Source organism: Mirounga angustirostris, unplaced genomic scaffold (assembly GCF_029215605.1).
Source record: "Mirounga angustirostris isolate CCGP_5_RB_7025 unplaced genomic scaffold, mMirAng1.0.hap1 SCAF_2, whole genome shotgun sequence".
Lineage (NCBI taxonomy): Eukaryota > Metazoa > Chordata > Mammalia > Carnivora > Phocidae > Mirounga > Mirounga angustirostris.
The window spans coordinates 57967264-57990777 of NW_026991710.1; the positions used below are offsets into that span (position 1 = coordinate 57967264).

General features: G+C 37.1%; 1 long non-coding RNA gene across 1 annotated transcript in view; it reads right to left on the minus strand.

Annotated features, from left to right (window-relative positions):
- Window positions 1–362: 362 nt before the first annotated feature.
- The window catches only part of LOC123848514 (uncharacterized), a 65967-nt gene continuing 42815 nt past the window's right edge, over window positions 363–23514 (minus strand). The window contains exons 2-3 of the long non-coding RNA XR_008506592.2: window positions 1368–1580; window positions 363–868 (exon numbers count right to left, since the gene is read on the minus strand). This is a non-coding gene — a long non-coding RNA (uncharacterized LOC123848514). The remainder of the gene's footprint in view (window positions 869–1367; window positions 1581–23514) is intronic.

Here is a 23514-nt window from a genome sequence, read left to right on the forward strand (position 1 = left end):
TAAAGAGGAGAGAAAGAATGGCCAGAATATATCTATCATTTATTAAATGAAAGGTACCATGGATTATTGAAGCAATTTTTACCTGTGTTTATGTAAACAGGGAGATTATGGAGTCTCATTACAATCATGCAGGGTAAACAAAAATATGCTTAGAGATAAAGAGGATGGAAAGACTGAAAAATACTTCACATAGAAATTTTTGTTGCTGATATCACCAATGTAGTGCACCAGCATCTTTTTAGAAGTAAAAGCAACTTATGAATTCTGTGACATATTACGTTCCCACCTCAACTAATACATTTAGAGCAAAAATGTTCATAGGCAAGTGTGCTAGTTGATCTACCTTACTGACCACCCAAAATGAGAACTATATTATATTTTATGACAACAAGCATTAAATTTTGTTACAAAACACTGGATGTTGCTTGTCTCCTTAGCAATATCCAATGACCTACACAATTATGTGGAGAATTTCCATTTCAATAGGAAAGTAGAGAGAAATCTCAGGATTGGGGAAGATCTTTAAAAACAAATGTAAACAACAACAAATTCACTGTACAAAGAAAACCCAAACAGTACCAAGTCCCCACTTCCTCTGTTCTTTGGGTTTCTCAGTCTATCCAAGATAGCTGAGGGCTAGTGGCCACATGAATCTCCAGAGTTGTCAATTGAGTACAAGAGCGCTCATTTACCCGAGTTCCCCTATTCTAAGGAATTCAGCAATCATTCATGGCAACGAGGCCAAACATGCTGTTGGCTTGACCACAGAGTCATCGAACATCTCGCCCCTTCACTTTTGGCTCACCCAGTCCTTGTTCTTGGCCACATCAGAGGTTTTGGTCTGGCTGCTCATACTCAGTGTATAATCCTGGAAGAAGGAAAGAAAAATCAAAGATATGGTCAAACCAAGATTATCCTGGTCATGCTGTCCCAGTTCAATAATATATGCACAACCAGAGGAATATTTGGGCCTTGAAGTAATTTTAAATTAGAACTTGATAAACAAACTTAAGTGCAAAACAAGTATTCAAATGCACAAATATGAAACTGTCTTTAGCTGACTTGATTTTGCAATGTTTCTCTGGATAAAAACCATTCTTCTCCCCTTTTGCTCTAGAGATCTCACTCTACTGAGAAGAAAATCTGTCATTCAGTGTTTACAAATTTGTAAATTAAACACTTGTTGTTTATTCCCAAAGAAACACTATGACAGGCTCAATAATTACTTGATTCCTTAGCACATTTTCCTTTCCTTAGGTTCCTCCTTCCACCTGGGAAACTCCATATATGTGGTCTAAGATGAGATTAAAATATCCCATTTCCCCTTCTCATCCCAAGGCAGCTGACTCCTTCACCTTTGTACATACCTTTGTTAACCTACACATCAAATCATCCTGTCGCTGCTGGTTTCTATGTCTGTTTCCCTCATAGATGGTGTCTCAAAGTCAGGGGCCATATATAGTAATATCTTGGTAACCCTAGTGCCCAGGCACAAAAGATACTCAATAAATACTATTGAATGAATGAATGAAGAAATCAGTGAATTGTTCAGCATATATGTCAATATTTGAATGGATTTCCTGGAAAAAGAATGGGAAAGAGGTGTTATACAACCAGTATGGTATCTAGCAACTTAGTGAAAGGCAGACCTTGAATTTTGGTCAGGCAATGGAAAGTCAAATTTAGTCCTAATGATTGTAGATATGTTTCCAACCAAGAGAATAAAAGAAACATTCAAATGGCTTATTTGTTCTTATGGCTCATCTAAAAAGCATCCATGAATCTAGAGGGGGGAAACCCTGAATACTACAAGAAGTTGAGTGGTGTTGCAGATTGGGTAGATGGCACATATTTTTCTGGAGTTAGTACATTAACCCACATCTGAGAATATTAATGGACAGAGTGATAAATACAGAGACTTATAAGAATTTCTCTTTATGTAAATTTTCAATTAGAAAATAGGCATTTGACACGAAGAGAACATGAACTAATGGAGTATTCTATATTCCCCTCAGGGCTTGAATCATTCTCTGCACACAGGAGAAGCTCATTAAATGTTGATTCAGCCACTCAGTAATTTCCTGCCTTCCAGGCCTGAACTGCCATAAAGTGCTCATTGTCTTTTGCTTTTTGCCCCATACAAAGTAGGTCTCTATCCTACTGCATGTCAACAAAAGGATCTCACATTGGGAAGGGCATTTCCAACATGGAGGAAATTGCTCAAATCCTACACATGCATGGATGTGCTCATGTTTGGAGTCTAAAAAAAAAAGCCTTATAAGCAAAAAGGTTAAAATGTAATTCAATGTCTCAGTCTTTAAGAAAAAGGTGATTCAGAATCCTTTCTCCAGCTCAGCTGACACTCATTTGGGAATACTAAAAAATATCCTAGTTATATCATACTTTCTACTCAGAATCACAAATCTTTCCAGATTTCAGAATACTCCTCCCAAATTTAGCTTCAGATTCATGTAAAATACAAGGCTCCATCAATGCCAATATTCTGGGGCCTGATGAGATTCTCTTTCCATTAGAAACCCTAGCACAAGGGTCCCTAGGAAAGTATGGCATAATCTCACAAGAAAACATCCTCATATTACACCTGAATAAAATCTGGAATGATGACTACATAAATATGAAAGACCTAAAGGAACGATCATCAAGCTTAGATGTAAACATGAGGAGTTAGGGTTGGGGCAGACACCATCATTGGGAGTGTATGAAGAATTCATGACTTATTATTATGGAATAAGGAGTGGAATTAATTAATTAGATATTTGGAGAATATCTGCATATCAGGCTGGACCTCCTACAAAGTTAAAAATGTATTTCTCACACACTTTCAGAGAAGTCATCAAGGAAGGAGTAGTGATTTATCAGATTGAGAAAACAAAATATCTGACTGCACAAGTATGGCCCAGGGTCCTACCTTCCTTTACCTTCAGACTAATTGGTGTATCGCGTGGGTACAGATTCTTACTTCTCCTGTTAGAAGCTGCAGAGACAGGCTTTGCCTTGCAAAGGGAGGCCTGAGGGTTTCCTGCTTCACTGCCTAGAACTGGGTGAAAAGGTTGATCCAATTCTGTCAAAAGACTGAGTCATGCAATTGTGGTCTCAGGCTGCATTTGCCAATTCAGCCTTATCCGAATAAAACTGGTATGTTGATCTCCATCTGTGTCCTGTGTCTACCTCTCCAGTGGTTCAGAAGCCACATTGGAAAGAGACATGATTATCACTCCCCAAACCCCAACAACCACCAATGTTTAAGAAAGGAGACATGCCTGGAAAAAAATAGTCCTTCTGTTGAGTAGTGTACCATGAGAATGTAATACCATGGAAACCAAGAGAGTCAATTTTCAAGAAGGAGGGGTGATTAACCATCAAGTTAACAGAGATTTTCATTTCAGTCAGGACAACAAATGTCCAAGCAGAAGTGCAGGGAGTGAAACAAAAGTTGGTCCTTACTAAAGTTGTCAGCTAACCAGCACCCAGCCACTGGATTTCAGCCAAGAAGAGAATACAAAGGCAGATTTAAAAGGTTCTGGTCACCAATTCCATTGTATGGAATGGGGTTTCCCATCACACCACCAAGCAAGCAATGCTTCTACACCAGCTGGGTGTCGAGTTTCATTCAGTTCTGACACTATCTTCCTGGAGATAACATAGGACCCCACAGGTTAAGGGCTCAATCCTACAAGGCCATCCCCTACCCTTCAGATGCCAATCACAAGCCTGGTTATCACCTATGCTTTTGACTAGCTATAGATTGGAGGTTCCAATGACCCCTCTCCTTGGTCTTCAGATGCCAGTCACATAGCCATACTTCGGAATAACTGGCTATAAATCAGAGGTTCCCAGGAACCCCCTCCCCAGGTTTGATTAATTTGCTAGAGTGGCTCACAGAACTCAGGGAAACATTTTATTTACCAGATCACTGTTTATTATAAAAGGACACAACTCAGGAACAGCCAGATTGAAGAAGTGCATAGGGCAAAGTATGGGGAGGGGCATGTAGGCATAGTTGATTAAATCATTGGCCATTGGCAATTGATTCAGCCTCTAGCCCCTCTCTTCTACACAGAGGTCGAAGGTGGGAGTGAAATTTCTAACCCTCTAATTACAGGATTGGCTCTTCTGACAACCAGCCCCCACCCTTAGGTGCTTTCCAAAGTCACCTCATTAACAAAACAAAAGACACCTTTATTGCTCTCAGCGCTTAGGAAATACCAAGGGTTTTAGAAGCTCTGCACCAGAAATGAGGACAAAGCCCAAATATATATTTCTTATAAATCACAAGATCACACAGATGCCCTTAAGTAAGATGACATAAGGAGAATAAGGTCCCAGTTATAACCACAGTGTATGTTGGGGGGTGGGGGGGTGGTAATCTATAGAACTGTTCCCTGGCCACTTTTTATTTGGTCAATCCAAGCAAATGTTCTTGTAATTGCTAGCTAACACATAAATAATGGTGGACTTGGGCCTTTAGCAAGGCTTAATACGGCAGAGAAAGTTAGGGCTGTTGCCAAGGCTACACTGCACACTAACAAATGCCATAAGAAAGCACTAAAGTAGTTAAGAATGCAGCATTCAAATCAGAAGCGTATGAAAGAATTATATGGCCTGCTTAACTTTTGCTGAGTATCCCTTTAATATCTCTTTATGATGAGAAACAGGCCAATTTCTCTGATTATAAATGCTCACTCATTACAGAAATGACTAGAGTGGATGAGCCATCCCATGAGTTCATAAATGGCTAACATGAAGCTTGTGTGTGTGTGGGGGGGGGGGGATATGTGTTTGAAACAACCTTCTGATTACTAAATAATTAAAGCAAGAAAATAAAAGAAATTTCTTCTTTCTAGCACTCAGGGAAAAGGTTGCAAATAGAGGAGAATTTGCTACTAAGAAATAGTGCTTCCAGAATGTACAACTGTGTGAAAATTAGGGGAATAGCTACTTGGGAAGAAAAAGCATAAGGTAATATGAAGAGAAACAAGGAGAAGAAAAGAGCTCACAGAGGAGACTACATTTGCAATAATGAGCAAGAGAATCTGGGATGTCAGTCGTGGTTGAATTAGCTCGTATCACACATCCAGTGGGGGCTAATTCTAAGGTCAAATCTGGCAAACCACTGTGGAGTCAATCCCATGGCTCTTCAGAAAGAGCAAGCAACAGTTAACTGCTGACAGGATATGAAAGTTTTGTGTAAGCCCAGAACCAGTCGATTTAAATTCAATTACACTATAAATCAAGGGGGAAATTTTTTTAGGAGAAAATTATATAAGTCTATGCCATCCAGATGAACTAAACCTAGAGACTTCTTTCAGAGAAAAAAAATCTCAGTTCAGAAATGGAGCAAATGTTTTAAACTTTTGAAGACATCTGAACAATGGCATTTCATTAATAGCCCCTATTTCAAATTTCCAGTAAAATACCTAAAATAGTACAATAAAAAATATTCACTGCCCCAGTGAATTGTAAGGGAAGAGACACTAATTCAGAAGTTGGGATGAATTTCTAAGTATAACGCTGGTGTACCCAGGTTGAGAAACACAATAAAAGGTTTATGCATGCTTCATAGGCTCAAAGGGTAGAAGCTAGCTATCCTAAAATTGGGTTGAAGGAAGCTTTAATCAGCTCACATCTGTCTACTTAAACCCCACCATCACCAGTCCTCCACCATCTAATCACAACTCAGATGCTGGGTCTGTTCCAAACAGAAAAAGGAAGAGCCATTACCTTACCATATGAAAATTGCACTGGTGGGGCATTCAGTGATACATTCCTTTTCCTTTCCATGTGCTCTCAGAATCTCTCTTTTTATATACATTCAGAAAATGCATTCCTGGCATTATTGGCCAGAGGTGGAGGAACATGGTGGGTGTTACTACTCTGCAATTTGTAATCCTCACAGACAACCAAAATGGCCTGAGGAATAGACTAGAAGAGTATTTAGGGCAATGTGTGCTGCCGGCTGAGGTATTCAACACACTCCATCTACTCACAGATTCAGAGAACTGTACAGTGAGAATTAGAGAGTTTACACATCCCTGTCCTGAAGACCTGAAAAGGTTGAATCTTTGATGGGGAAAAAAATGGCATGGAAATTATGCCCATTATTCAGACAGTGGGCCATTTTGAAATAGCTACAAACTGTGCTTTCACAAATACTGAATCTGTGTAAATCTTTCCTCATGCATGGGCAATTAAGTGAGTAAACAGAAAACAATCTACCATGGGTTGAAAAAAAGGTAAGAAGGTTCAGAGCAAAAAGATTACTTTTGAAATTGATTTGTTATAAAACCCAGAAATTAGTTTTTAGAAACGAACTGCTTCATATTTAATTAAGGAAAAGGAAAGCATGCCCCCAAATAGGAATTTCTTATATGGAAAAAACAAGATGAGAAAAAGAGACCATTGGCTCAGAAGCAAAGATAGAAACAGACATGAAAAAGAAGACGGATGACACAAAGAAATTCCATCCACAAGGAGATAAAAGTACACTCAATAATTGAAATCTTAATGACGGGACTGAAGAGTAGAAATTACACGTGTCAAAAGTCAAAGGTACTGTCAATGTATAGCTTATAAAGTTCTCCCAGCACAGAGAAGACAAAGGTAAAGGGGAAAAATCTGAGAGAGAAGATGAAAGATAGGGGAAAAGGAGAACAAACACCCAACCTGTGAGGTACTACTGAGTCCTAAAGAAGATCCTAGAAATTAATAAAATAGAATTATTATTATAGGTTAAAAAAACAAACAACTTTCCTAAGAAGAAAAAGAGGCCAGATTAGAAATGCTCTCTATTTGTTTGTCAAAACTGATGACAAAAAGTAACCTATCCCTAGATAAATTCTAGCAAAATAGTTTATATAAAAATATACAAGAATAAATCTCTCTCCTCCCCACTTTTCCTCTCCCTCCCCTTCTCTGTCTCTCTCTCTCTCCCTTTCTGCTCTTCTGTCTCTCTCTTATATCCAGACGGCCAAATGGAAAAGGCAACAAAATTAATCTCACCGTAGACTATGTAACACTATGTCTCCTTATCAATATTTCAGAAGACAACAAAGTTGTGTTTGCAGAGCTGCCAAAAAGATATACTCAGGTAAGAAATCAGTCATGTGAGGACAATAGAAAAAAATTCCTTTTACTTTCATAAATAGGCCGGATATGTACCACTCTTAAATTACTCAAAAATGTACTTCCAGTCAATCAAGGGACGGATTAAAATGAAGAATTCAAAAATAGGGAATTCAGGTTACAAAGGGCGAGTGGTGAACAATAAAGTCTTAGTCATAAGATTAGTTTGAAGTAGTTATTATAGTTAAAATGGTTACATAATGAATGAAAATATGAAATAGTATACTTTTAAAGATAATAATGCAGAAAATAAAGTATTAACATCATTAACAAAATCTAGATTTATATTTACTGATTATCTCAATGACCAGGAAACAGAGGGGAAAAAGAAAGTTGAAAGAGGGATACATGGGTGAATAAATATCCTGTCCTGTAGGGATGTCTTTATTTTTTGGAAAAATGAAAGCTTAATTACTTTTTTGGAAAACTTCATGGTAACCATAGAGAGAACTACGAGTAGACATCTTTCATATCATTCAAAAATAAAGAAGCAACTGTTGTCCCTACATAAAAAGATGGAAAGTTGGCAATCAATGGCAATGTGGAAAAGAAAACACATCAAGTACAAAGAGGAAAAAATTTAACCTGTAAATTTTGATTATAAATATAATAACTAAAAGAGCTTAAACTCGTAGGTATATGACATAGGCTTTGAGAGAAAAGCAAGAATAAGATACAAATACATGTGTTTATAAAAAATAGGCACAAACCAAATGATACTCACTGGTTGAAATACATGTATTATTACCGTATGAAAAAGAAGCCATGCAGAAAGCAAGACATTAGATTTGTGAAATAAAATTTATAAATAAAACAAAACTAATTTTAATCAGGTACTTGAACCTATCACTCTGGTTTATAGATTGTATTTAGAAATAGGTAAGACCATATTTTAAGATCACAAAGAAGTTTATTAAGTGATAATGTCAGATTCAAAATGATCAGATTCAGTTTTATATCCTATAAACAGATTTATACCTTCTTTGCAAACATCTAGAGAACATACATAACTATTAAGTACCAGGCCAGAAAAATTACCTAAATTCAAACGAGTAAAAATTATATAGGCCTTATTGTGTGATCACATTATATATATATTATATATATTTATAAACCCTATAGTATACAGCAAAAGTTTGAGAAACAAGCTCCTAAGCAACTGAAATAAAACTGAAAACAATGCCATATACAATCACTCCAAAGAAAACAAAATTCTTAGATATAAACCTAACTAAGCAAGAATAGAGTCTGTATGCTGAAAATCACAAAACCCTGATGAAAGAAATCAGAGGTCTTTGTCATAGCTTAGGTATTTCATACATAGCACATTAATACATAATAAAGGTGTCACTTCCCTAAACGATCCAGAGGATCAATGCAATTTCTAAAGGAAAGGAACTGTAAAGGAACTACAACAGCCCAAACATTCTGAAAATGAATAAGGTGGGAGGAATCACATTACTTGATAAGACTTGAATATATAGCTACACTAATTAAAATAATTAAGACAACGAAGAGGAGGGGAGAATGTTAAGAGGTAAAGTCATGCATGGAGTGTTAGCCAGCATGCCTCCAGCAGAGGCTTTAAAGGGCGTTCATAGTTTGTCTTGGCCTGTAGTGCCCCTGACATCTGCCATAAAAAGATCAGGCTCTGGGGAGCTACTGGTCCCAGAATGAAGAACAAGTAGAGCAAAGCCAAACCCGCTCTGCAGTCTGCAAAACAGTTGCCTCAGCTGACTTGCAGAACTGTTAAGGAGAAAAATGAATGTATATTGTTGAGCTATGGAGATTTGGGAGGTTGTACTGGTACTTAGCCAGAGAAGCAGAGATGATTCTCCGTGACCACCATCCTGAAAGTACAAAGGGCAGAGTGGATTTACCATGAAAAGAAGACTCAATTTGAAAAGAATACTGTTTTACTGAAACATCAATTTGCCCCAACACCCAAAGTTTGTTTTGAAGCAACCCTCAAAGTTACTGATCACATGGACCGATAAAAGCATCAGATCATGATTAGAGACTGTGTTAACACATGTGCCATATATATTGTTGAGCTGATTTGTGGACCAAAAAATTAAAATCACATGTGTTACTATCACTCGGCCTCAGGGAAACACAAATCAAAACCACAATGAGATACCACCTCACACCAGTTGGAATGGCTAAAATTAACAAGTCAGGAAATGACAGATGTTGGTGAGGATGCAGAGAAAGGAGAACCCTCTTACACTGTTGCTGGAAATGCAAGTTGGTACAGCCATTCTGGAAAACAGTATGGAGGTTCCTTATTTTGGAAATGTATTACTAAGAATGAAAATTCACTTTTGGTTTTATTTGTGCAATTTGAATTGATTTGCATGCTTTTCCACTCAGAAGTCATCAATTTCTCCATGATATCCCCCCACCCCCAAAAGAATGTATATAAACATGAACATATACTCACACAAATAACCCCCACTATATTGAGTGATAATGTGAGAACAATTCATTTGCATCAAAGTTGATGAATCACTGGATTTCCCTAGAATACCATGTTTGTAAAGATACACAGAGAATGAGGAAGCCCTGAACTTGTAGGATGCATTGCAGTTTCAGAATTTGTTAGCAAATATTCCAGAGCTTAAAAATTCTCAGGATGATCTAGACGTGGAAAATAACATAGGAGTACATATACATCTTACTGTGTTTAACTTAATCAACCTAATTGTGATGATTAATTTTATAGGTCAACCTGACTGGTCATAAAGTACCCAAATATTTAGTTAAACATTATTTGGGGGCATATCTGTGAGGGTGTTTCTGAATGAGATCAGTGTTTGGAATGGTAGACTGAGTAAATCAGATTGCCATCTCCAATATGGGTGGGCAACATACAATCAGTTGAGGGCCTGAATAAGACAAAAAAGGCTGAGAAAGGGAGAATTTGCTCTCTCAGCCTGACTGAAGGAGCTGGGACATCCGTCTTTTCCTGCCCTCAGACTGAGACTTACACCAACAGCACTCCTGGGTCTCAAGACTTCAGACCCAGACGGGAAATACACCACCAGTTGTCCTGGGTTTCCAGATGGCAGATCATGGGACTTCTTAGCCTCCATAACCCTGTGAGCCAATTCTCCATAATAAATTGCTTTGTATGTGTATCCTATTGGTTCTGTTTCTCTGGAGAACCCTTACTAATACACTATCTTAAACCAAAATGAGAAGGTTCACAGGAGTATCAGAAATTGTTTAAAGCTAAGAGTCTGATGTGCCTTGATAGTGTAATAATATTTTTTGTAATAATATTTAAAAAATCTTCTTCATAAGTTTAAAGAGGGTGTTTTATATACTGTTCTGGGGAACACTGACTTTGGAACTTACTGCATACAGGGCTAATTTGTATGAGACTAGGGAATATATGATTATCCCTGACAAGATCTACATCTGGATACTTTGAAGAAAATAGTTCTATCTTCCAGCATACCACCAGTATTTTCAACAATAAGTACAAAAACTGCATGTGAAAAGCTCGTATTATGGTTGGAAGGCCATCCACAGCTGATAGGTCTGGGATGGTCATCAAAGACTACTAACCCACTAATTCCAAAATCACAGTGATAATATTACCTCTAAAAGGAGAGCAGATCATGGGGCGCCTGGGTGGCTCAGTCAGTTAAGTGCCCAACTCTTGGTTTCGGCTCAGATCATGATCTCAGGGTTGTGTGATTGAAACCCCCCCACTGCCCCGTTGCCCCCCCTTAAATTTCCCCCTTTGTGGGCTCCATCTCCCTCTTCCCCTCTGCCCCTCCCCCTGCTCATGCACTCCCTCTCTCTCTTTAAAATAAATAAAATCTTTAAAAGAGGAACAGAGCAATGGAAAACATCACAGCAAAGAAAGAAATTCACATTCTTTAGTATAAGTTTGTATTGTTGTTTTCACCAAAAATAGCAAGCTATAAACCAAACAACTCATCAAAATTAGATTTGGATTTTTCCGCTATATTTAGGTTTATTATTTATCATCCCTATTATCCAGCTCTCAAAAGTAATGAGATATACTATAAAATTACATTCCGGTTTATTGGTATAGATTTTTCAATTGGACACAGTGAGAATACTTACAAAACAGTAGTTTGAAGATAGTGATGACAGAATTTCTACAGAGATGATGGATTTTCTAGCTTTGTGATTGGAATTATATATGGTTTTGAAGATTACTGTATTCTAGTTTTTGAATATAATTAAAATCTTTATTGTTTACTGTTTGTTACATAGCATGATCTTCACTGAACACAAATTTCCATTAGAATTCTAACATTTTTCCTTTTTTGGCTTCATACTAATATTCAATGAAATATTCTGATATATCTTGCAATATTTGCCTTTAGTGTATGCATGAGAATAGCACTGTAATTCCTTCAAAATTATTTTTTGCTTTATATTTTGTACCTGTTATTTCAGCAAATAATTTGTTTTCTGGGGTGCCTGGGTGACTTGGTAGGTTGAGCAACCAACTCTTGGTTTTGGCTCAGGTCATGGTCTTGGGGTCATGTGTTCAAGCCGCACATAGGGCTCCAAGCTCAGTGAGGAGTCTCCTTTCCCACTCCTTCTAACCCTTCCCACACTTGCACATGCATGCATGCACTCTCTCTTTCTAAAATAAAGAAATCTTTAAAGAATAATCATTTGTTTTCACATACTTTTGCTGACTGTGTATTCATGTAAATGTATTTTATTTTGCTATTTAATGTGTAACAAAGTTTACTGAGGTATTTCATTACTTGCATAATTTATGTAGACTTGTCCACATTTATTTTATCTTGTGGATTGCTTTTTAGTCACCAATATTCACTGAGATAGTGTTAGAATGTGTACTATGTGTGCCGTGGAACTCAATTTATCAGTAAATCTGTTACATTTTATTGACTGTTATGTGTTACTACAAATATATTTCTTTTTAACTATGTGATTTTATACTTTTGTCTAATTTATCGAAAATTACTGCATACTCAGAATTTATTACTTACTACTAGACTCTGGTATACTGTACAATGTAATTCATTTCTAATAGGCCATATCAAAAGAACACGGGAGTCAATATGAAACAGCTCCCATTAACCAAAGATGGAACAATCTGAGCATCAAAAAAACTTTGAATGCTATTGACTAAAACACATCAACTATATAAAAATTCATATAAAAGAGAGAAAGCTACTCCCCTCCCAAAATAAAAAAAGTAGAACAAGCTATCCTAAAATTTGTATGGAATCACAAAAGACTCTGAATAGACAAGCAATCTTGAGAAAGAAGAACAAAGCTAGAAGCATCACACTTCCTAATTTCAAACTATATTACAAAGCTATAGAAAAACAGTATGGTTTTGGCATAAAAACAGATGCATAGATTAACAGAACAGGATAAAGAGCCCAGAAATACACCCACCCATATATAGTCAGTTAATTTATGACAAAGGAGCCAAGAATACACAATGGGGAAAGGATAGTCTCTCCAATAAATGGCATTGGGAAAACTGGACAGTCACATGCAAAAGAATGAAACTGCATCACTCTCTTACACCATACACAAAAATCAACTCAAAATGGATTAAAGATATAAACATAAGAAGGTCTAAAACCATAAAACTACTATCTAAAAGAAAACATAGGTAGTGAGCTCCTTGACGTTGATCTTGATGATGACTTTTTGGACTTAATACCAAAAGCAAAGGCAATAAAAGCAAAAATAAAATAGGAGTATATCAAACTAAAAAGCTTTTGCACAGCAAAGGAAACAATCAACAGAATGAAAAGGCAACCTATGGAATGGGAGAAAATATTTGCAAATCATGCATCTGATAAGGGGTTAATATCCAAAATGTACTTTTTAAAAAACACATGTAACTCAATAGCAAAAAAACAAACAATCCAATTTAAAAATACACAGAGGATCTGAATAGACATTTTTCCAAAGCAGACATATAAATGGCCAACACGTATAGGAAAAGGTATGCAAGACCACTAATCACCAAAGAAATGCAAATCAAAGTCACAATGAGATATCACCTCATACCTATTAAAATGACTCTTACCAAAAGACAAAATAGCAAGTGTTAGCATGGATGTGAGAAAAAGAAAACCCTGTGCACGGTTGGTGGGAATGTGAACTGATAATAGCTGCTATGGAAAACAGTATGGAGGCTCGCCCCAGCAATTTTACTTCTGGGAATATATTCAAAGGGACTAAAAGCACTATTTCAAAAAGAAATTACTAGTTAGATCACCAATTAGTAATGAACACCCTCACGTTCACTGCAGCATTATTTACAATGGCTAAGACTTGGAAACAACCTGAGTGTCCATAGCTGGATGAATGGATAAAGAAGAGGTAGGTATATATACAATGGAATACTACTCTGCCATTATGAAGAAGGAAATCCTGCCAGTTAACAACATGGATGGGCGTGGAGGGCATTATGCTAAGTGAAATAACTTAGACAGAGAAAGACAAATACTATATAATCTTACTTATATATGGACTCTAAAAGAAAACCAGAACAAAACAAATAAGAAACATAGACACAGAGAACAGAGGCTGCAGGTGTTGGTAGGCAAGGTGGAGGGTGGGTAAAATGTGTAAAGGTGATCAAAAGGTACAAACTTCCAATTATAAAATAAATAAGTCCTAGGGACAGTATGTCCAGCATGGTGACTATAGTTAATAATACTGTATTGCATATTTGAAACTGTTAAAAGAGCAGATCTTTAAAGTCTTCATCACAAGAAAAACACATGTTTGTAACTAGGCCTGTTGACGGATGTTAACTAGACTTACTGTGGTGATCATTTCACAATGTATACAAATATTGAACCATTATGTTATACACTTGAAACTGATATAATGTTATATGTCAAATGTATCTCAATAAAAAAAGAATCATAGGATGTATATATGTAAATGAATAAACACGATTGGAAAGCAAAACAAAAACCAGGGAAAAAAGTATAAAAGTTTATTGAATGGTTTGTTATTTGCCTTGTAAATAAATTTCTCTCTATATCTTACTGAAAAATCAACAAACAAGCAAACAAACACCATACTGGACACCAGTGAAAGCAACTAGGACACTAACTCCTTATTTTAACTATCTGAATATTAGCTACTAAATAAAATACTGAGCATTTATCTTGCCATTTTCCTGTATATCAGAGTAGCCAAATAGCTCTAAATGATAAGAAAATTCCAACTATTAAACATGCAAGAAAGCATAGAATTAGAAAAATCACCATTTTGTACCTTTTAAGTAGTATTTGTCAGGAAAAAGTCATCAGTGTGTTAAACCATTAGATGACAGTGTTCATAAGAATTATAATGGAGGCATCAGGCTGTCACCACCTGAAATCAATGATCAATCTGAGCATTATAAAAGTGAGACAACCAGATGTTGTATGCTTCCTGCCATGATACAATATGAAGCATTCAGCTCCACTTCTGAAATATTCTTACCAAAAAAATTAAACATGTATCTATGAAAACTTCTAGAGCTAACTTCCGATCAAATGTAATATATTAATTTAACTTAGATAAAGCAAATATAGCACAATCTTGGTAGTCATTAAATCTGGGTGAAAAATAGAGAGTGATTCACTGTACTAGTTTTTCTAATTTTGTGTATAGTTGAAAATTTTGTAATTAAAAATAACTGTCATGCAGAATTGGGATACATCTTATATTCCTATATATCTTAAAACCCCCAAATATGGCCCCATGATGGCATGACGAGGTTACACAGACCTTAAAACACTATGAGAGAAGTGATTTTTGAATCTGGTATCTGTTGGAATTGTCACCAGCTTCTCACAATAAGACTTGCATCTTTCAGGGCGCCTGGGTGGTTCAGGTGGTTAAGCGTCCAACTCATGATTTCGGCTCAGGTTATGATCTTAGGATTGTGAGATTGAGCCTGGCATCAGCCTCTGTACTGGGCGTAGAGTCTGCTTAAGATTCTCTCTCTCCCTCTCCCACTGCCCCTCCCCACCCTTCAAAAAAAAAAGAATTGCATCTTTCATTGATATTTTTAATAGGACAAAGTAGATGACCAAAGACAATAGTCCAGCTGCAGCAGAAAGAAACAGAACCCATAATGATTGTAACTTATAATGATAACGTTCATTAAGTGCATATTCTGTGCCAGGCACTGTGCTATGATGCACTTCACCCTCATTTCAATTATAATCATCACAACATAATGCATATTGATATATCTGGTTAACAGATAAACTGCAGCTAAGAGAGATGTTAATTAATTTGGTTAAGACCACAGAGCTAGTATATGGCAGAGACAGAATTCAAAGCCAGAAGTTATAGTACAAAGATCCTATTTTCAACTCTTCACTAGGGGTAGCATATACTCAAATCCATGGTCCCCTTCCCTACAACCCAGTATTCCACGCAAACTAAAAAAGAAGGGGAGCCTGGGTGGCTCAGTCCGTTAAGCGTCTGCCTTCGGCTCAGGTCCTGATCTCGGGGTCCTGATCTCAGGGTCCTGGGATCGAGTCCCGCATCGGGCTCCCTGCTCATCGGGGGAGTCTGGTTCTCCCTCTCCCTCTCCCCTCCCCCCTGCTTGTGCTCTCTCGCTCTCTCTCAAATAAGTAAATAAAATCCTTTTTAAAAAGTGTTTTGCAAGTATGGTGAATGTATATTATGATGTGCTTATCTATAGTTTCAAGAAAGAAAACTACAGCTGACCCTTGAACAACACAGGGGTTAGGGGTGCCAACCCCTGTGCAGCCAAAAATCCATTTGTAACTTTGGACTCCCCCAAAACTTGACTACTAATAGCCTACGATTAGCCAGAATCCTTACTGATAACATAAACAGTTGATTGACGCATATTTTGTTATATGTATTCTATACCATATTCTTACAAGAAGGCTAGAGAAAAGAAAATGCTATTAAGAAAAACATAAGGAAAACGCATTTACAGTACTGTACTGTATTGGAAAAAAAATCCATGTAAAAATGGATCCACACAGTCAAACCCATGTTGTTCAGGGGTCAACTGTATATAATCTCAGCACCTGAATCTCTCCACCATATGAGTTTTGGAGACAGGGAAAAACTACCTCCCACTATTGTGATTGAAAATGCAGGCATTTACTAATTTCCCTTGGGCTAGGGTATGAGCTATGCCCTAGACTCTGGTAGATAATACACATGCTTGCCCTAGATTTTGAACGGAGAACCAGTACACCAAAGAAATAGGAAACATAGAGAATTCTCTCTCGTGGCAGTGCTTCTGCAGCAAGATTGAGTGTCCTAGTCTGCAAGTGACTGGAATATCCAATGTTCAGTGCTCGTCGTTTAATTGTGGGACCTACAGGTTTCAGCACTCAGCCAGAGAAGCAGTAGGCCCTTAGAAAGATTTGAAGCCTAGTATTGGACTTTGCTATCTGCACAGCTTCCACACTGGTTCTCCAAACCTCTTGGTGATTCTGTGATTTACCCAATAGCCATTTAATAAATTGCTTCTCTGCTCAAACAGCCAGAGTGAATTTCCTGCAACTACATACATTAGCTGATTTACCAAAAAAGGGTCAATTTAGATCCTAATGTCAAAGCATACACCAAATATCAAATGGATGAATGGATTAACTGTTTAAAAATAATATATTTAAAATGAGAAAAATATAGGCAAATATCTGATCTCTGAATAGGGAAGGTCTTTCTTGGATGTCGAGTAAAAATTTCTTACATGAATAAAAGAGTTCTATAATTTAAAAAATAATGACATAAACTAAGCTAAAGGAAATATTTGTAACATTTGTGGTACAGTTTTACTATATATATATATATGTAATGTTTTACAGGTTAATGGTAAAAACATCAATCAGTAGAATGACAAAATACGTGAATAGAAAATTCACAAAAAAGAAAATATACATACAAGCCAATATATATCTGAGAAACAATTCAAGCTCAATAATGAAATAAGGCCCATAAGTAACCCAGAATTCCCATTCATTGGTGCAATAAATGCCATGTGCCTTCTATGTGCTATGTTAGGTGATAATAATAAACAAAGTAAACAAAGGTAAGCCAATGATATCACTCTCTATCTCAGATCTCTTCTAGAGCTGTCATTAATCCTCACAACAGCCAGGTATATTTCTCACTCTCATTTTTTTATTCTTTCCTGAAATCTTGTGAGAAAAGTTTAGGATTAGGAAAGTATTCAAAGACAGAATATGAGAGGGGCGCCTGGGTGGCTCAGATGGTTAAGCGTCTGCCTTCGGCTCGGGTCATGATCTCAGGGTCCTGGGATGGAGTCCCGCATCGGGTTCCCTGCTCAGTGCAGAGCCTGCTTCTCCCTCTCCCTCTGCCACTCCCTCTGCTTGTGCTCTTCTGTCTATCTCTCTGTCAAATAAATAAATAAAATCTTTAGAAAAAAAAAAAAAAGACAGAATATGAGAAATGAGCAATTATGCATAATAATCCACAAAGTAGATAAACATATGGGACTAGTTAACTGAAATTCATCAACTTTATGAGTAAGTGAACAATGATCAGGAAGTGAGAAAATTAGTTACTCCTAAATATAAGTCAAAAGATAAGTCATATTTTAGGAAAAATGAGACAGACATGTTATTTTGATAAATGTCTATGACTTGCTTACTCAGGCTCCAAAATTGTTCAGAGGAAATTGCAGTATGTGACAAAAACTCAAATATTCCCCACAGTCCTACAAATTTGGCACTTGACGCTGTCTATCTCCTCTGTAGTGGTGATTTATACCAGAATTAAAAGTGCTCCTTGATCACTGGTTTTCATTTCTAAAACTACAAATTTATCTTTAACTTGGTATGGTCAGTCAACCATTTAGGAGGGGCCAATTCAATCCTCATGGCTGTAATACATTTTAGAAGGAAATTCTTGGAAAGCTACAGGTCATAGGTGATACACTTCATGGTATAACTTTGCTGAATTTGTCCTGGGATTCGGATTCGTGGGCCTCGGCAAAGATACTCACTCCAGTATGTGTTTTTAATTGATCCAGTAACTTGTGATTTTCTGAGTTACATCTCTAAAAAGTAATAATTAGATTATGAGAATTAAAATATGTTGAATTACAGAGAGTTAAACATTAATTTAGCAATCATCTAGTCCCAATCTCTACCAACTGTAGCCACTGACTCTTTCTCCCTCAAATCCTGACTTACTTCAATTCAACCTGGATTCAGTCCTGGCATCACCACCTTCCATAAGAAGCCTGAGCATAAACTTGTTTTACAGCAATAAAGATCACTATGGGATTCCCTTTGTTCTCACCACAGAGAAAAATGTCAACATATTTTTTAATTTGAACAAGTCTACTAATTCTAAAGTCAGTTAAGTTTCTACCCAAAGTAAATAATACATTTTATTCACATTTTCAAGATGTAAAAATCTTAAAATACAATTTAAAATATTTAAATTGCATATTCATGAATTAATAATTTAGGATATTGTATTAGTCTTCTATTGCTGTATAACAAGTTACCACAAATTTAGGGGCTTAAAATATCCTTTTATTATCTCACAGTTCTATAGGTCAGAAGTCCAGATGGGTTTTTTTATGTTCTCTGCTCATGGTCTCCCAAGACCAAAATCATGGTGTCAGCCTGGCTGGGGAGAAATCCATTTCCAAGTTTGGTAAACCTGCAATAACAAAGATTCACCAGACTGAGTGGCTTAAACAACAGAAATTTATTTTCTTCATAGCTCTAGAAGCTAGAAGTCGAAGATCACAGTGCTGTCAGGGGTGGTTTACAGATGGCCATCTTCTACTTGTCTTCATTTGGTTTTCTCCATGTGCCTGTTGGTGTCCCAATTTCCTTTTGTAAGAACACCATATCAGGGCCCACCCTAATAATGTCATTTTAATTTAATTACCTCTTTAAAGATCCTATCTCTAAATACAGTCACATTCTGAGGCACTAAGGGATAGGACTTCAGTATATAATCTTGGGGGACACAATTCAGGCCATAACAAAGCTAATTCAGGTTGCTGTTGATTCCAGTTCTTTGTATTTGTATGCCTGAGGCTCCCTTTTCCTTAGTGGCTGTCAACAAGGGGCCACTCTCTGCTCCTAAAGGCCACCCATATTCCTTCTCATGTAGTTCTTTTCATCTTCAAACCAGCATTTGGTCCTTGAATATTTCTCATACCTTGAATTCCCCTGGCTTTTCCTACTGCAATCAGCTGGAGAAAAAACTCTCTGCTTTTAAGGGTTTGTGTGATTAGATCAGGTCCAAAAAGATACTCTCCCTATCTTAAGGCCAACTATGCCGCATGGCATAGTATAGTCAGAGTGACAACTCCTACGCACAGATTCCAGGGATTAGAGCAGGACATCTTTGGAACATCATTTTACAAATTCTGCTTACCACAAATACTGAAGCTACATTTTCATCAAATGGGACGTTTTGGCATGGCAAAAATAAAAAATATAATCAGACATGAATTGACCTAGAAGAATTTGGGTATGAGGACAGTCTCCCATGTGGTTCTCATCACCCTGATTGGATATTCTTTGGAGTTAGCAGGAGGAAAGACAGACTCTGTTCTGTACTCTACATAGCATTTTACCAAAGGCCTCAGCTATTCCATAAATCTGAAGACAGTTTTAAATTTAGAATGACAATAGGCCACTGGCTAAATTTAGGGTCAAGAACTTAACAGGAAATAACTTCTTTAAAGGCGGTTTTCAAAAAATATCCCTAGTCAATTTTATTTTCCTTATTGTCTAAATTACTCCATATTACTTGCTTAGGTGGTTATGCAAGAATACTCTTTCCTTTATACTGATTGAACACATGTGTAACCGTGTAGGCTTTAATAAAAAACTCATCACCTAGCCGCTAAACAATTTATATTCTAATGGGAGAGGAAACTAGGTGGTGAGTTTACGGAGAAAGAAAATTCACAAAAACTATGTTTATATGTCATATAACTTGAAAATGAAATAAAACTTTACTGGGTCCTTCATCATCTCTTGATCAGATTACTGCAATAACCTTCCTACTGATCTTTCTTACTTTGGTCTTATTCTGTTTCCCTCCAATCCATTCTCCACTGCTACCAAAGTAATCTCCCCAAAATACACCTTACTACCTACAAGGTGAAATCCAAGCTCCTTAGCATGGTTCATGTCATCCATGAATCCCTAATGGCCCTCAACCATTTTTCCAGGCTCATCTCCTATCATGCTGCTCAGCTACTCATGCTTCAGCCAAGTGATCTATCATTGAGTATTTTTGTAAACACATTATTTTTTACTATTTATTCTCAAGATATAATGGATAGTACTAAAATGTGTTAAATGAATGAATAAATCATGCTCTGGAATGCCTCTGCATATTTCTATATGTTGGTGCTTAAAAAAATTCCCTCTCTATCCTCCATTGTTCCTCTCTGAATTCCCATTCATGCTACCAAATCCTGCTCAGGTGTCATCCTTTCCTGAAGCTTTTCCTGATCAACATCCCCCTCCTACAATGGATTTAATTATTCCTTCATTTATCCCACTTTATATCCTTGTGAATTTTCAAGCATACAAATCACATTTTAATCACATGTTATGTTCTTTTTGTGAGTTGTAGGCCAACAGCACCAGCATTACTGGGGAACTTTTTAGATTTGCAAATTTGGGATTCTCACCTTAGAGCTGCTGAATCAAAAATTCTGGGGCTGGGGCCTAGCAAGCTCTCCATGTGATTTTGATTAATGCTAAAATTTGAGAACCTACTGTCCTAAGGACTTGCTTTACTCATATCCCAAATACCTAACACAAAGTAGACGATAAGCAAATGTTTACTGAGCTGAAACTTTAGCTTCCAAGTCTTTAATTCAATAAAAACACCTCTAGTTTTCTGGGTAACTTCCCCAGATAAGTTTCCCAAATGTTTGAAAAAAATAAAAAGAAGACAGAGACTGAAGGACAGCTATTGACCCTGGGCTAATTTATTTTGGCAATGAAACTAGTAAAAAATATGTATATAAAGTTGTGAAGAACATTTCCAAAACATCTTTGTAAAACGTTTACAGAGTATGTCCAAGAAACATGGAGCCAATACCAGAGTTTAGTACCAATTTATTTTTCCCTTCAAAAAAATGATCTCAAACCATAAATTTAAGTTATGTGAGGGTCATGAAGTTACTGGCAGGAAATATTCTCTCATTGAAACTTAGGAGAATTGTGTTGTCATAGTTGTTGTGAGTTTCTCTTTACACAGGAAATTATGTGCTGGGCTGTGAATCTTGAGCATCTTGGAAATTAACAGATGCTGTCTCTCTGGCCCTTTATCTCCAAAATAGCATCCTCTTTTATCAAGAATGATACTATTGGAAGAAATTAATCCTCATCTGCTTGGAATCACCATTGCCTAATTAACTGATTTTGTGCTATTTCAAAGGAGCCTAAAGAAATTAGAAGCAATCAAAAGTAGAGCCTGGCAGCAAATGCGCTCAATCCAATCCCTGGGATTATAGCTATCAAATAACAGTAAATAAGGGAATTATTTGGCCAAGAAGTAACCTGGTGTTCTTGAACATTCCTCTGGCACTTTCACTGCTTAAGATTATTACATGTACAGGACACTTTGAGCAACTCATTATTGATAACATTCTCATGGCATAAATCAATACTTTTAATATTTCCCCTGTGAAAGAGAAGATCAGAGCAGGAGGAGAAAGATCTTTCATACCTATGATGAGCCTCCTCCCTAGAATTTATTATAGCTAACAGCACCTGTTAGTCCACCAACACTCCTACTACTTTTTGAAAAGAGCTGTTCATTATTCCATGAAGTTACAAATCCATGCAGAAGAGCCTGAGTTGAAGGAAATTTTCCGAGCTGACAAGAGGGATGTACAGAACCTTCATGTTCTCTTCCTCTGTCCTTTTGCTTATCAACTAAAAAAAATTGTTGTGTAAATTTCAGCTACAGAGAAGGAGTGTAAGAATTTTGATAAGGAAAGAGCTAGAGTCTAATAAATCTTTGTCTAAAGCATGCAAGTCCTTAGAAGTGATCTAAGAAACAAAGTTTTACTCCCTGCATTCAAAGCAATAAGATTCCAGAAACTTCTGCATTGCCTACTGTTATGGTCTAAATGTTTGTGTACCCCCAAATACATGTTGAAATCCTAATGCCCAATGTGACTGTATTAGGAGGGGGGGCCTTTGAGAGGTGCCTAGGTCATAATGGTCAGGCCCTCATGAATGGGATCAGCACTTTTATTAAAGAAACCTGATAGAGCTCCTTAGCCCTTTCCAACATGTGAGGACACAGTGAGAAGCCGTCAGCTATGAACAAGGAATAAGGTCCTCACCAGAACATGACCATACAGGCACTCTGACTTGGACTTCCTAGCTTTCTAGAACTGCATGAAATAAATTTCTGTTGTTTATAAGCCACCTAGTCTGTGACACTTTGTTACAGCAGCCCAAATGGGCTAAGGCACCTACTATGTACTTGCTACATATAGAAAAAAACTCAAAGGTCTCTGCTTATCTATCCAAATTGCTAAAACCACTAAACACCCTGCTGTAAAGATCAAGGTCTATGTCAAATAATCCAACAGAAAGATGTAAATGTGTTTGGAAGAGCTGAAAAACCAAGGATGGGTCCTTGAGACAACCCAGAAATTAGCAACAGAAGGAATCTGTGACCACCTTTAGGTCTAGAGGGACTAGAAGAGGAGAAGATGAGGGGACCAATCCCAAAAGCCAAGCTATGCAGTAAGGGCTGGTTTCATGAGCTGACTGCCCAGGATTAGCTGGAACAATGATGGAGGGCCATCCTACAAAAGCCTGTAACCATGATGAGACACAACCCCTGCCAGAGGGGATTCTCCCCAACCCAAGCAAATGAGGGAGGTGTAAATGCCCAGGCATCTTGTCCTCCAATCTCCCACCAGTATCTTCCATTGGCCAAAACTAGCCAGAAAGTGTCTGCAAGGAAAAAAATGGAGTGGGTAGAAGGGAGTTGGGAAAATGGATCTGAGAACAAATAGGCCACTCTGAGCAGCTCATTGTTGATAACACTTCTATGGTAGAAGTCATCTCACTTTTCATCCTAATTTTTGTTTTTAATGCTTTTGGGGACATTAAAATGCAATGGGATACATGGAGCTTAATTTAAGTTTTAAAGATTAATGAATGAATCAGCAGTTCTTATATATGGAGTATTCCTATCTTAGAAACAAAAACTGTTTTAAAGCTACTCCCAGAGTACAGCCATGGGAAAATATACCCCAGCATTTTTAAAAATTTATGTAGCATCATAAATGTACCCATATGTTATAGCAATTATGCTTCTCTGAAATGAAAATCTTGCATTCCATAATAGCCTGGG